Genomic DNA, 15,542 nt, shown 5'->3' with positions numbered 1-15,542 from the left:
CCGAGTCCTGAGAAATCTTTTTCAGAGTGGGCCAATGTAAATCAACCCCGCCGTCAGCATCGCAAACAATTCGTAATCTCTGACCTTGAGTAAAGAGCCTGTCCTGGATTTAAACCCACGACCACTCCCATAGGCATTGATTGAAAATCCTTAAACGAGAACCAGACCTCGAGACCAAAGAGCACAAATTTAAGATCGACATTCAGCAAAATATAATTTATGTTAATTTCGATATAATTTCTACATCTCACGGCTTTATATGTTGAGACATCTGTTAATTTCAGACACAGCTGTCGCTTGCAACAAGGTACCTGGCCTCTCAAACAGACCATCAGAATCTGCAGCAACACTGTGAGGTTGTACATTCCGCACGTCCATTCATTGCCAGCGGTTTCTGTAGTGTAGTGGTTATCACATTCGCCTCATACGCGACAGGTCCCCGGTTCGAAACCGGGCAGTAACATCGAACATTTAGCATTTCGTGTGAGAAAAGTTTGCACAATTATTGGGCACAAAATAATTCTATTTCCTGAATGTTGCCGGAATCTCGTGTGTTCCAGGACTATGAAATTTCGTCTCACACGAGCCACTACACTGAATTGAACATTAAGGCCCAAGCACTGAATTTTCGGCAGGCAATGAGAGGTGAAGAATTTTCATATCTTGGCACACCTCGGATATTAGCAGCTCGTTCATCCACAACAGAGTTTCACCGATTTACAAATGAACATATTTAATCACCATCTCAAACATGTCTAAATGTATGACAAATGCAACTTACTGCGGATGCTTCAAACGAAACAAAACAGAAAATACTGGATAATCTCAGCAGGTCTGACAGATTCTGGGGAGCGAAATGGCAGCTGTCGTTTCCAGTCAAGTGGACTCTTTGTCAAAGCTGGAGAACTGGAATTGGAGATTCAGACGATTGTGGGTGGGGGGTGGGGGTGGTGGAGTGCTGTATTGGGCCTCGATAGAGGGCTAGCAAGAGGTGGGAAATGACGAAAATGTCTCGGGCAGAAAGAAAAAGGGAATGTAAATGAGGCTAATCAAGGCTATGAAAGGTGCTGATGGCGCATCAAGCGGTCAGAATGTGTTAATGGCAGAACAAAGGTAAGCAGTGCGTCAGAGAACAATTACAAACAGGGATCAGATTGCTGAAGTAGGATGGTATGGGCTGGGGGGAGGTGGGCAATGCTGAGGGTAAAACATATCAATGGAAGGAATGAAAAGTTGATGGAAAAAACATGTAGTGGAGGGGGAAGTGAGAGTTCACAGTCTGAAGTTGTTGAACTGATAAAATGAAAGGGACAAAGCTGTCTGAGTCCACCAGAATGAGTCAATAGAAATGTGAATGCCCACACATCGACAAGCTTCTCGGGAACGTATTGGTTCCATGCAGTTTGAGCTCAGCTTCTCAAAGCAAACACAATGTGAATGAATACCGCCGTCGACGCTGCAAAGAAATGAAGAAATCATGCGGTTTGACCAACGGGAAAGCCTCATCGAAGGGCTCGTCCGAGATTTGAACCCGGGACCTCTCGCAAATTCCGACAGCGACACACCCATTGCGAGAATCATACCCCTAGACCAACGAGCCCCGCAAAAAGAGTCAAAGCATACTGTTATTGCCATCGAAAATCAATCTAACATCTGCGGAGAACGCCAAAAGTACTGCAACATCTCAGGTAGTCAGGCGGCATTTGTCGACAGGACAACAATGTTCGTCTTTCACCATCACCTTTCATTAAACCGGGACAGGTTAGAAATGTGGTACGTCTTAACCAAGTGAATTACCGGAGGGAGGAAACAGAACAACAGAAAGGGCTCTAATCGGGGGGCAAATCAGGAGAGATTAAATGAGAAGAGGCCTTGGGTCCCTGGCCACAGAGTTAGGTTAGCATCGAATCAGAGAATAATGGCACCACAGTATGAGGCCATTCCGGCCGCCGTGTCTGTGCCAGCTCTCTGTTAGCGCAATGGAAGAAACAAAGAAACAAAAGATATGTCTGGAGGAGCTATCGATGGCATAGTTGATCAACAACTACCGCCCGGACACAAAGAACAAGTGGAAACAAGATTCAAACCCAAATCTGCGATGTAAGGGCACACAAAATGGGTGCAGCATTTACAGTGTGAAACTGCTGAACACACACTGAGTGTGAAAATGGATTGAGCCCAGTGGAATGATGAGCTGCTGTTCCTCGAGTGTCTGTTGAGCTTCTTTGGAACATTTCACGACGCCGAGGTCCGGGAGGTCAGCGTTAAGATCCAGATCTCCAGTCAGCTCAATTCTCCACTTTGGCTCTGTGGATTAGATGGGTCATGTCCCTGTGGTTAACGGAGATCTGGAGCATCAATTTTATCCAAACGCACTCCAGCTCAGACACTGTCTCTCTCTCGAGCATCATCTGTTGGGAGTGAAACGACGTAAACATTCCGAGTCCTGAGAAATCTTTTTCAGAGTGGGCCAATGTAAATCAACCCCGCCGTCAGCATCGCAAACAATTCATAATCCCTGACCTGGAGTAAAGAGCCTGTACTGGATTTAAACCCACGACCACTCCCATTGGCATTGATTGAAAATCCCTAAACGAGGACCAGACCTCGAGGCCAAAGAGCTCAAATTTAAGACCGACATTCAGCAAAATATAACTTATGTTAATTTCGATATAATTTCTACATCTCACGGCTTTATATGTTGAGACATCTGTTAATTTCAGACACAGCTGTCGCTTGCAACAAGGTACCTGGCCTCTCAAACAGACCATCAGAATCTGCAGCAACACAGTGAGGTTGTACATTCCGCACGTCCATTGGTTGTCAGCGGTTTCTGTAGTGTAGTGGTTATCACATTCGCCTTACACGCGAAAGGTCTCCGGTTCGAAACCGGCCAGAAACATCGAACCTTTAGCATTTCGTGTGAGAAAAGTTTGCACAATTATTGGGCACAAAATAATTCTGTTTCCTGAATGTTGCCGGAATCTCGTGTGTTCCAGGACTATGAAATTTCGTCTCACATGAGCCACTACACTGAATTGAACATTAAGGCCCAAGCACTGAATTTTCGGCAGGCAATGAGAGGTGAAAGATTTTCATATCTTGGCACAGCTCGGATATTAGCAGCGAGTTCATCCACAACAGAATTTCAGCGATTTACAAATGAACATATTTAATCACCATCTCAAACATGTCTAAATGTATGACAAATGCAACTTACTGCGGATGCTTCAAACGAAACAAAAACAGAAAATACTGGATAATCTCAGCAGGTCTGACAGCCTCTGGGGAGCGAAATGGCAGCTGTCGTTTCCAGTCAAGTGAACTCTTTGTCAAAGCTGGAGAACTGGAATTGGAGATTCAGACGATTGTGGGTGGTGGGTGGGGGTGGTGGAGTGCTGTGTTGGGCCTCGATAGAGGGCTAGCAATAGGTGGGAAATGACGAAAATGTCTCGGGCAGAAAGAAAAAGGGAATGTAAATTAGGCTAATCAAGGCTATGAAAGGTGCTGATGGCGCATCAAGCGGTCAGAATGTGTTAATGGCAGAACAAAGGTAAGCAGTGCGTTAGAGAACAATTACAAACAGGGATCAGATTGATCAAGTAGGATGGTATGGGCTGTGGATAGGGGGGCAATGCTGAGGGTAAAACATATCAATGGAAGGGATGATAAGTTGATGGAAAAAACATGTGGTGGAGGGGGAAGTGAGAGTTCACAGTCTGAAGTTGTTGAACTGATAAAATTGAAAGGGACAAAGAGCTGTCTGATTCCCCCAGAATTAGTCAATAGAAATGTGAATGCCCACACATAGGATGGTATGGGCTGGGGGGAGGTGGGCAATGCTGAGGGTAAAACATATCAATGGAAGGGATGATAAGTTGATGGAAAAAACATGTGGTGGAGGGGGAAGTGAGAGTTCACAGTCTGAAGTTGTTGAACTGATAAAATGAAAGGGACAAACAGCTGTCTGAGTCCACCAGAATTAGTCAATAGAAATGTGAATGCCCACACACAGACAAACTTCTCGGGAACGTATTGGTTCCATGCAGTTTGAGCTCAGCTTCTCAAAGAAAACCCAATGTGAATGAATCCCGCCGACTACGCCGCTAAGAAATGAAGCAAACATGTGGCTCGACCAACGGAAAACCTCATCGAAGGGCTCGTCCGGGATTTGAACCCTGGACCTCTCGCAAATTCCGACAGCGACACGCCCAAAGCGAGAATCATACCCCTAGACCAACGAGCCCCGCAAAAAGAGTCAAAGCATACTGTCATTGCAATCGAAAATCAATCTAACATCTGCGGAGAACGCCAAAAGTACTGCAACATCGCAGGGACTCAGGCGGCATTTGTCGACAGGACAGCAATGTTCGTCTTTCACCATCACCTTTCATTAAAACCGGGACAGGTTAGAAATGTCTTAACCAAGTGAATTACCGGAGGGAGGAAACAGAACAACAAGAAAGGGCTCTAATGGGGGGCAAGTCAGGAGAGAATAAATGAGAAGAGACCTTGGGACCCTGGCCACAGAGTTAGGATGGCATCAAATCAGAGAATAATGACACCACAGTATGAGGCCATTCCGGCCGCCGTGTCTGTGCCAGCTCTCTGTTAGCGCAATGGAAGAAACAAAGAAACAAAAGATATGTCTGGAGGAGCTATCGATGGCATATTGATCAACAACTACCGCCCGGACACAAAGAACAAGTGGAAACAAGATTGAAACCCAAATCTGCGATGTAAAGACACACAAAATGGGTGCAGCATTTACAGTGTGAAACTACTGAACACACACTGAGTGTGAAAGCTGTATTGAGCCCAGTGGAAAGATGCGCTGCTGTTCCTCGAGTGGCTGTTGAGCTTCTTTGGAACATTTCACGACGCCGAGGTCCGGGAGGTCAGCGTTAAGATCCAGCTCCCCAGTCAGTTCAATTCTTCACTTTGGCTCTGTGGATTAGATGGGTCACGTCCCTGTGGTTAACACAGATCTGGAGCATCAATTTTATCCAAACGCACTCCAGCTCAGACACTGTCTCTCTCTCTCTCTCTCTCGCATCATCTGTGGGGAGAGAAACGACGTAAACATTCCGAGTCCTGAGAAATCTTTTTCAGAGTGGGCCAATGTAAATCAACCCTGCCGTCAGCATCGCAAACAATTCGTAATCCCTGACCTGGAGTAAAGAGCCTGTCCTGGATTTAAACCCACGACCACTCCCATAGGCATTGCTTGAAAATCCTTAAACGAGAACCAGACCTCGAGACCAAAGAGCACAAATTTGAGAGAGACATTCAGCAAAATGTAACTTATGTTAATTTCGATATACTTTCTACATCTCACGGCTTTATATGTTGAGACATCTGTTAATTTAAGAAACAGCTGTCGCTTGCAACAAGGGACCTGACCTCTCAAACAGACCATCAGAATCTGCAGCAACACAGTGAGGTTGTACATTCCGCACGTCCATTTTTTGCCAGCGGTTTCTGTAGTGTAGTGGTTATCACATTCCTCTCACACGCGAAAAGTCCCCGGTTCGAAACCGGGCAGAAACATCGAACATTTAGCATTTCGTGTGAGAAAAGTTTGCACAATTATTGGGCACAAAATAATTCTGTTTCCTGAATGTTGCCGGAACCTCGTGTGTTCCAGGACTATGAAATTTCGTCTTACATGAGCTACTGCACTGAATTGAACACTAAGGCCCAAGCACTGAATTTTCGGCAGGCAATGAGAGGTGAAGAATTTTCATATCTTGGCACACCTCGGATATTAGCAGCGAGTTCATCCACAACAGAATTTCAGCGATTTACAAATGAACATATTTAATCACCATCTCAAACATGTCTAAATGTATGAAAAATGCAACTTACTGCTTCAAACGAAACAAAAACAGAAAATACTGGATAATCTCAGCAGGTCTGACAGCCTCTGGGGAGCGAAATGGCAGCTGTCGTTTCCAGTCAAGTGGACTCTTTGTCAAAGCTGGAGAACTGGAACTGGAGATTCAGACGATTGTGGATGGGGGGGTGGGGGTGGCGGCGTGCTGTATTGGGCCTCGATAGAAAATGTCTCGGGCAGAAAGAAAAGGGGAATGCAAATGAGGCTAATCAAGGCTATGAAATGTGCTGGTGGCGCATCAAGCGGTCAGAATGTGTTAATGGCAGAACAAAGGTAAGCAGTGCGTCAGAGAACAATTACAAACAGGGATCTGATTGATCAAGTAGGATGGTATGGGCTGGGTGGAGGGGGGCAATGTTGAGGATAAAACATATTTGTTTTAATGAAAAGGAATGAAAAGTTGATGGAAAAAACATGTAGTGGAGGGGGAAGTGAGAGTTCAGTCTGAAGTTGTTGAACTGATAAAATGAAAGGGACAAAAAGCTGTCTGAGTCCACCAGAATTAGTCAATAGAAATGTGAACGCCCACACATAGACAAGCTTCTCGGGAACGTGTTGGATCCATGCAGTTTGAGCTCAGCTTCTCAAAGCAAACCCAATGTGAATGAATCCCGCCGTCTGCACCGCAAAGAAATGAAGAAAACATCTTACTTGACCAACGGAAAACCTCATCGAAGGGCTCGTCCGGGATTTGAACCCGGGACCTCTCACAAATTCCGACAGCTAGACACCCAAAGCGAGAATCATATCCCTAGACCAACGAGCCCCCGCGAAAAAAGCTAATGTCATTGCCATCGAAAATCAATCTAACATCTGCGGAGAACGCCAAAAGTACTGCAACATCTCAGGGAGTCAGGCGGCATTTGTCGACAGGACAACAAAATTCGTCTTTCACCATCACCTTTCATTAAAAACCGTTTTTTATGCCCGCGGGACCATGTGTACTCTCCTTCCAGATATTTTCCGCACTGCCTCAGGGGACCAATATTGCCAGCATTCTCATTCGGTCCCTGGCAATCAGAGAATTGGCCGTCACTGTTGAAATGCACAGAGTTGTAATCCTGTTGTCGTCTCCGTGGCGCAATCGGTTAGCGCGTTCGGCTGTTAACCGAAAGGTTGGTGGTTCGATCCCACCCAGAGACGAATTGATGTTCCACTCCTGGATGATATGTTTTTTGGGGCTGTTTAGGACAGGGCTAAATCGCTGCCTTTTCACCCTGCATATAAATCCCGCGGGGTTTTCCGTTCTCAAGTTCTGACAATACCTTTTGAAATGTTCTATTGATTCTTCTTCTCTCGCCAATTGTTGCGCCAGACTCCAAATGATAACAACTCACAGTGCAATCAACATGATTTACTTGCATAAGGTGAGGTGGCCAAGAGGAAAGGCGTTGGTTTCGTAAACCAAAAATCGCGTGTTCAGATCCCGCCCGTGCCTCGGTAATCCATTTAAAGTCCTCTGTAACGTTTCATTATCTCACAAACACTTATTGCATGAAATATCATCCACCTATCTTCTTCAGAGGACATTTAACCTTCATGAATTTTAACCTAATGAAAATAATTCCAGACAATCTGGCCTCTGAAAAAAGCGATGTTCAGAACCAAAATAAAGAAAACTAGTCTGTTGAGCCCTGCTATTATTCTGAGTTCTAACGTCCGCATGTCCTCCAAAGTCTTGGCATTGTTTCGATTTCGTCGCATCCATGATGTGAACCGAGAACTCCAGGGATGATTTGCACAGATTAAGCATCATTTTTTGATTAGAAACACCTATAGTGACAAAGATAGTGTATAAACAGCTGAAATTTAGATTTCTGTCTAGGTTTCCCGTCCTGATATGCATTGCAGTCAACACTGAATCCACTCAACAGCCGAATTCTAACACGGAGTAAACCGAATCCGGCAGCAGAGGGCGCCAAATTCAAGCACGGGCGTCACAAACTCACCTGATGGTGTCGGCCAAGCCGATAGGATGGGAGGCGAGTGATGTCACAATAGACCCTGTCCCTGCACTGCACGAAGTTCCCTCTCTCCTACACAATCCCTGACTCAGTTCAGTTCAGTTCACTGGGAGAGATTCAGTCAGACATGGTTGTGATAATACTGGCGGCGCTTTGGCACAGTAAGTAGTTATAGTGTTAATTAAACCAGATTAGCATATTAATACACATAGGCTAGAGTATAATTAACGATCGGGAATGTCTATGAAGTGCCTGCATCAGAGGTCCCTGAAAATGCCGCAGATACAAGTAGATTTATATCAACTCTGTTTAAACTCAGGGCGGCACTGTGGCGCAATGGTTGGCACTGCTGCCTCATTGCACTGAGGACACGGGTCCGGTCCCAGATCACTGTCCGTGAACATTCTCACTCCCACAACCTAGATGTACAGGCTAAGTGGAGTGGACACGCTAAAAAGCACCTCTTAGTTGAGCAAACTCTAACTTTATAAAGGAACAACAATCTGTTCATTTCAGTCCTTCACTTTCGCAGGCCGGCAATGTGCAATCCAGTAGCTCAGTCACCAGTGACAATAACAGTCTCAGAAGGGGCTTCGGTGAAGTTAAATTGCCAATATAAAGGCCCCAACATGTACAAAATGCAATGATATCAGGAGAAACCGGCACAGCCACCGAGATGGATTATCACCAACAACTCAGCAATGAAGAAAGATGTGGGTTCAGGACGATATCTGGCGTTTGCTGACAAATCTAAACAGATCGGTTACCTCAGTATAAGCGCATTCGATGTGGAGGACGGGGTGGTCTATTACTGCACACTCGTTCGAGAAAACCTAAAGCCCCGTACACAACCCTGAGTGAGTGTTTACAGCATCACTGAGGTTCCTTTCCGAGAAGGAATTGATCCCAGGCTCAGGCAAGCAATCAGGTCTATTTACCGGACATATCTCTGTGCTTGTGCAGATCAAGAGAGGAATAGTTTGGGAAATCTTGAGAGCTATGGTTGAAAATATCAGCCATGATTGAATGGCAGAGCGGACTCGATGGGCCAAGTGGCCTAATTCTGCTCCTATGTCTAATGGTCTTATGGTCTTATTATGGTCTATCATACCGCAAATTTTATTGTAACTTTAAAATCAGAATATCTACCTACCAGCAGAGGGTAGCACTCAACTGAGGAGATGGACGAAAATCATGGCCTGCTCTCGCAGAAAGTCCAAGGACAAAGACTCCTCGTTACCTGTTCTTTTAGCGAAATGCAGAATGCATCAATACGTGCTGCGGTACAAAATGTACAAGGTACTTAATAGGCGGCACTGTGGTTCAGTGGGTTGCACTGCTGCCTCATGTTCCTAGGACCCGCGTTCGATTCCCGGCATGGTTCTCTATCTGTGCGGAGTCTGCACGTCCTCCCCGTGTCTGCGTGGGTTTCGTCCGGGTCCTCCGGTTTCCTCCCACAAGTCCCGAAAAGACGTGCTGTTAGGTGAATTGGACATTCTGAATTCTCCCTCTGTGTACCTGAACAGGGGTCGAAGTGTGGTGACTCGGGAATTTTCACAGTAACTTCATTGCAGTGTTAATGTAAGCCTACTTATGACACTAGTGAAGATTATTATTACGACAATGTACGCTTAATGTATAATAACCGCCGAGCAACATGAGAATTACTATCAGTTGGGACATGGGAAGCACATGGTGCCAGGTTTAGACTTTAATAGAAATCAAGTTGTCGATCGAAAATCCCTGAAGTTTCTGTTGACACGACATGTCTTCTGTTCGATTCCCACGCAGATCAGGGACATGCTTCGCCCATTTATGTTATGAAGAGACGTTGCATAGTTTTGGGTGTACAAGATTATGAGGGGCATGGCAGGGTGGATAGGGAGCAGTTGTTCATTTAGACATGTTTGAAATGGTGATTAAGATGTTCATCTGCATCTGTAAACCCAAAAGATTCTGTGGCGGATGAACAAACTGCTTCCATTGATATGTCTTCCTCTCCCATTGTCTCCCCCTCCCCATTCCCCTAGCCAATCGCATCCCTCTTGGGAAATCCGCCCCTTGTTCCTCATTGTCATCTGCCATTAACACATTCTAATCTTCTAATCGACTCTGTCAGCACAGTTCTTAACACTAATTAGAAACATTTAAATTCCCTTTTTCTTTCGACACAACACATTTTTGTTACTCCCCATCCATCGCTGGCCGTCTGTCGAGGCCCAATGCTTCACGCTCCCACCCCCCCTCCCCCCCAACACGTCCCCCCCCCCAACACGTCCTCCCCCCCCAACACGTCCTCTCCCCCCCCCCCCCCCCCAACACGTCCTCCACACACTCCGCCAGTCTACACCTGACCAAAGATCCAGTTGTCCAGCTTCGACAAAGAGTCACCCAGACTCGAAACGACACTTGCCATCTCTCTCCACAGAGGCTGTCAGACCTGATGAGACAGTCCTGTGTTTTCTGTTTTTGTTTCCCATTGACCCATCCGCAGTAAGTTGCTTTTATCGTACTTTTAGAAATGTTTGAAATGGTGATTAAATATGTTCATCTGCATCAGTAAACCCGATAGATTCTGTGGTGGATGAACAAACTGCTAATATCCGAATCGTGGCAAAATAGGGAAGGTTTTTCTTCCCCCGGCGTCTTGAAAATTCCGTATTTCTGACATTGTTGCAGGAATTTTAATATCTCATGAGAGACCAAATCTCATGTTCCTCGAACGTGCGAGTTTGAGGAAGAAAGGTATTTTGTGCAGACATTCGTCACACAAAATGAGAAGCACGCGATGTATCTGCCCGGTCTCGAACAGGAGACCCTTCGCGTGTTAGGCGAATGTGATAACTACTACACTACAGAAACTGCTCGGGGCTGCAGCTTCTAACGGTTGCAGCTTCTAACGGTTCCGCTGAGAGGCCATGCAAGTTATTGGAAGAAGCCGTTCCTTTAAAACTGATGTCTCAACTTATCAAAGGATCAGATATTGAACTTTGCTGAACTGGAGATAAGTTATGTTTTGCTTGAAGTTCAATTGAGAGGGCAGGGCTTTCATAATTAACCACAGCTGAAACGAGAATTGATGATGCCCTGCTCAATTTGCTCTGCATCGGGAACCAGCTGTCCGACCCACTGAACTAAAGGGGACGCCAAAACTACGAACTGCGAGCCAGCCAGGAGTCGAACCTGGAATCTCCTGATTTGTAGTCAGACGCGTTATCCATTGCGCCACTGGCCCACAGCAGTTATAGGCTTCTGTTATTCCTCGATGATAAAGACCAGTTACGAGATTGAGGTAATATTTAGCGACAGACTAAACTGGACACACCAGATGTTTCTACCCGGTTTCGAACCATTTGCGTGTAATGCGAATGTAATAACCACTACACTACAGAAACAGCTGGCAACGCAAGCGCCAACGGACCTGTGCCACCTTCAACTCAACTGCCTTGTTGCAGCTTCGCATGGTTCGGCTGAGAGGCCATGTCACTTCTTACAAGAACACGTCTATTTCTTTAAAACAGATGTCTAAACTTACAAGCCAGTAGAAGAACCTATATTCAAATGAAGAACTTAATGGGCTGTTTAGCACAGGGCTAAATCGCTGGCTTTGAAAGCAGACCAAGCAGACTAGGAGCACGGTTCGATTCCCGTAACAGCCTCCCCGAACAGGCGCCGGAATGTGGCGACAAGGGGCTTTTCACAGTAACTTCATTGAAGCCTACTCGTGACTATAAGTAATTTTGATTTCATCTCATTTCAATTTGTTCAGCAAATCTCTAACGGCGAAATGCTCTCTTCTATTATTAATGCAGCATTCTTAAATCCTACAGAAAAAAACAACCGACTTTACACAATATTTGTTTCCTTATTCAATGCTTGAGTTGAGTTTAAGAATTGACAACTATGTGTTTCTTATATTTGACCTCTTTGTGTTTTGGTGTGTAAAATGCTGCAGCCTAAATACCGTTCATGTGGAAGAAAGGGGGGATAATTGTAAATCAACTTTGAGCCTGGATTCCCACACTGGCTTTTCCTGTTTCTCCATCAGGAAAACCGTTTTTACTTTCCCAATGCTGGTTCAGTTAAGTCTCTGGCATTTCCTCTAAGTCAGTTACAGTATCGTTTGTGTCTGTCCTTTTGAGTACACGTTACTTTCAGACAGCCTTCAATCTGGCCTGTTGCATTTGCTGATCCCAATGCCATCTTCTCTGCATTGGAGAGACTAAATGCCGACTGGGTGACCGCTTTGGAAAACACCTTCGCTCCATCGACAAGCTGGTGGCAGACTCTCCTGTCGCTTGCTATTTGAACTCACTGTCCTGCTCTCATGTCCACATGTCCGATCATGGCCTGCGGCAATGTTCCCATGTCGCTCAGCACAACGCCGAGGAACAGCCCCCATCGTCTGAATAGGCACGGTACAGCCTTGCGGATTTTACAGTACGCTCAACAACTTCGTACCGTGAAATCACTCTTCCCACTTCACCACATGTTTATTTCCATCAACTTATTTTCATTGCTTCCATTGATATGTCTTCCTCTCCCATTGCTTCCCCCTCCCCATTCCCCTAGCCAATCGCATCCCTCTTGGGAAATCCGCCCCTTGTTCCTCATTGTCATCTGCCATTAACACATTCTAATCTTCTAATCGCCTCTATCAGCACAGTTCTTAACACTGATTAGAAACATTTATATTCCCTTTTTCTTTCGACCCAACACATTTTTGTTATTCTCCACCCATCGCTGGCCGTCTGTCGAGGCCCAACGCTTCACGCTCCCCCCCACACCGCCAGTCTACACCTGACCAAAGATCCAGTTGTCCAGCTTCGACAAAGAGTCACCCAGACTCGAAATGACACTTGCCATCTCTCTCCATAGAGGCTGTCAGACCAGCTGAGACTGTCCTGTGTTTTCTGTTTTTCATTCCCATTGACGCATACGCAGTAAGTTGCAGGATAGTGTTTAAGTTAATTTGCTTCTTGTTAATTTATTTTGTTGTTTTTTGGGTTCGGGAGGTGGGGGGGGGGGGGGTGGCTTTGTTACGGGTGCCGGGGGTGTTTATTATTGTTATTGTTCTGTTGATATATGTTTTTCAAAAAATTCCAATAAAAATTATTTTTTAAGAAAGAGAATCCCCAAGTCGCTTTCTGAGGGATCGGAGGTGTATAGCCCTCAGTAAAAGTTTCCAAAGACCACTTTAATCTCGATTACGTCTGCTGCCAACCTGCAATTTCTGGTCCTAACTTGCGCTTTCTCTTTTGCGGCTCCTTGTTTTCTGAGCTGGTGCTCCAGCATGCGACTGGCCTTGTCTCTATGTGTGTGGCGGACCTGGTGCAGTGACTTCCTTCTGGAGCACAGTAAGAAGTCTTACAACACCAGGTTAAAGTCCAACAGGTTTGTTTCAAACACGAGCTTTCGGAGCACGGCTCCTTCTTCAGGTGAATGGAGAGGCTTGTTCCAGAAATGTTTATATAGACACAGTCAGAGATGCCCCGGAATGCGAGCACCTGCAGGCAATCAAATCATCAAAGATGCAGAGAGAGAGGTAACTCCAGGTTAAAGAGGTGTGAATTGTCCCAAGCCAGTTCAGTCGGTAGGCCTCTGCAAGTCCAGGCTTGTTGGTGGGGGCCGAATGTAATGCGACATGAATCCCAGATCCCGGTTGAGTCCGCATTCATGCGTGCGGAACTTAGCTATAAGTTTTTGCTCAGCAATTTTGCGTTGTCACGTCTCCTGAAGGCCTCCTTGTAGAATGCTGACCCGGAGATCAGAGGCTGAATGTCCTTGACTGCTGAAGTGTTCCCCAACTGGAAGGGAACAGTCCTGCCTGTTGATAGTCGCACGATGCCCGTTTATTCGTTGTCGCAGTGTCTGCATGGTCTCGCCAATGTACCACGCTTCGGGACATCCTTTCCTGCAGCGTATGAGGTAGACTACATTGGTCGAGTCGCACGAGTATGCGCCGCGTACCTGGTGGGTGGTGTTTCCACGTGTAATGGTGGTGTCCATGTCGATGATCTGGCATGTCTTGCAGAGATTACCCTGGCAGGGTTTTGTGGTGTTGTGGTTGCTGTTCTGAAGGCTGGGTAATTTGCTGCAAACAATGGTTTGTTTGAGGTTGCGCGGTTGTTTGAAGGCCAGTAGTGGGGGTGTGGGGATGACCTTGGCAAGATGTCCATCCTCGCTGATGATGTGTTGGAGGCTGCGAAGAAGATGTCGTAGTTTCTCCGCCCCAGGAAAGTACTGGACGACGAAGGGTACTCTGTCAGTGGTGTCCCGTGTTTGTCTTCTGAGGAGGTCGGTGCGGTTTTTTGCTGTGGCGCGGTGGAACTGTCGATCAATGAGTCGAGCGCCATATCCCGTTCGTACGAGGGCATCTTTCAGCATCTGTAGGTGTCTGTTGCGCTCCTCCTTGTCTGAGCAGATCCTGTGTATACGGAGGGCTTGTCCATAGGGGATGGCTTCTTTAATGTGTTTCGGGTGAAAGCTGGAGAAGTGGAGCATCGTGAGATTATCTGTGGGCTTGCGGTAAAGCGAGGTGCTGAGGTGACCGTCCTTGATGGAGACGAGTGTGTCCAAGAATGGAACTGAATTTGGAGAATAGTCCATGGTGAGTTTGATGGTGGGATGGAACTTATTGATGTCATCGTGTAGTCGTTTCAGTGATGTCTCGCCGTGGGTCCAAAGGAAAAAAATGTCATCGATGTATCTGGTGTATAGCATCGGTTGAAAGTCCTGTGTGGTGAGGAAGTCCTGTTCAAACTTGTGCATGAAGATGTTGGCATCTTGAGGTGCAAATTTGGTCCCCATGGCTGTTCCGTGCGTCTGGATGAAGAATTTGTTGTCGAAGGTGAAGACGTTGTGGTCTAGAATGAAACGGATGAGTTGCAGAATTGCGTCTGGAGATTGGCAGTTGTCGGTGTTGAGGACTGAGGCTGTTGCAGCAATGCCGTCGTCATGGGGGATGCTGGTGTAGAGTGCCGAGACATCCATTGTGACGAGGAATGTTCCTGGTTCAACTGGTCCATGGGTGCTGAGTTTCTGTAGGAAGTCCGTCGTGTCGCGACAGAAGCTGGGTGTACCTTGTACGATGGGTTTCAAGATGCCCTCGATGACTCCGAGGCCCCGACTGTAGAACTCCTGGCGGAGAGAAAAGAATTACAAAGGAACTTTGACCTGCTCTCCACCAGGAAAGCAGTACACCAACTCCGCCAGGCACGCGGGGCCCTATACGAACACGGAGACAAAGCCAGCCGCCTGTTGGCCCACCAGCTGAGAAAGCAGGCAGCCAGCAGAGAAATCGCGCAAATCAGAGATACCAGAGGCACGTTGGAAACAGAACCAGAGAAGATTAACAAAACCTTCAAGGCCTTCTACCAAGAGCTGTACACCTCAGAGCCCCCAACGGGGAAGGCTGGGATGAACCGGTTTCTTGACGGACTGAACATACCAGTTGTGGGAGAGGGCAGAAAACGGGATCTGGAAGCACCACTAGCACTGGGAGAGATCATGGACAGCATTAGCTCCATGCAGGCGGGGAAGGCGCCGGGACCGGACGGATTCCCGGCGGACTTCTACAAAAAATTTGCGACAGCGCTGGCCCCGCACATGCGGGAGATGTTCACAGACTCGCTAGCTAGGGGCACGTTGCCACCCACGTTAGCACAGGCCTCAATCTCGCT

General features: G+C 46.6%; 6 non-coding genes across 6 annotated transcripts; 4 read left to right on the top strand and 2 right to left on the bottom strand.

Annotated features, from left to right (window-relative positions):
• Positions 1-390: 390 nt before the first annotated feature.
• trnam-cau lies at positions 391-463 on the top strand. The gene has a single exon. It is a non-coding gene; the product is annotated as a tRNA-Met (tRNA).
• A 2,366-nt stretch (positions 464-2,829) lies between these two features.
• On the top strand, positions 2,830-2,902 carry trnav-uac. Its single transcript has one exon. It is a non-coding gene; the product is annotated as a tRNA-Val (tRNA).
• Positions 2,903-4,156: 1,254 nt separating this feature from the next.
• trnap-ugg lies at positions 4,157-4,246 on the bottom strand. Its single transcript is given in 2 exon segments — positions 4,157-4,192; positions 4,211-4,246. It is a non-coding gene; the product is annotated as a tRNA-Pro (tRNA).
• Positions 4,247-5,477: 1,231 nt separating this feature from the next.
• Positions 5,478-5,550, top strand: trnav-cac. The gene has a single exon. It is a non-coding gene; the product is annotated as a tRNA-Val (tRNA).
• A 1,415-nt stretch (positions 5,551-6,965) lies between these two features.
• On the top strand, positions 6,966-7,039 carry trnan-guu. Its single transcript has one exon. It is a non-coding gene; the product is annotated as a tRNA-Asn (tRNA).
• Positions 7,040-11,022: 3,983 nt separating this feature from the next.
• trnac-aca lies at positions 11,023-11,095 on the bottom strand. The gene has a single exon. It is a non-coding gene; the product is annotated as a tRNA-Cys (tRNA).
• Between the last annotated feature and the right edge of the window lie 4,447 nt (positions 11,096-15,542).

The sequence above is a fragment of the Scyliorhinus canicula genome, unplaced genomic scaffold, assembly GCF_902713615.1.
Source record: "Scyliorhinus canicula unplaced genomic scaffold, sScyCan1.1, whole genome shotgun sequence".
Classification (NCBI taxonomy): Eukaryota; Metazoa; Chordata; class Chondrichthyes; order Carcharhiniformes; family Scyliorhinidae; genus Scyliorhinus; species Scyliorhinus canicula.
This window is presented reverse-complemented; position numbering and strand designations above follow the sequence as displayed.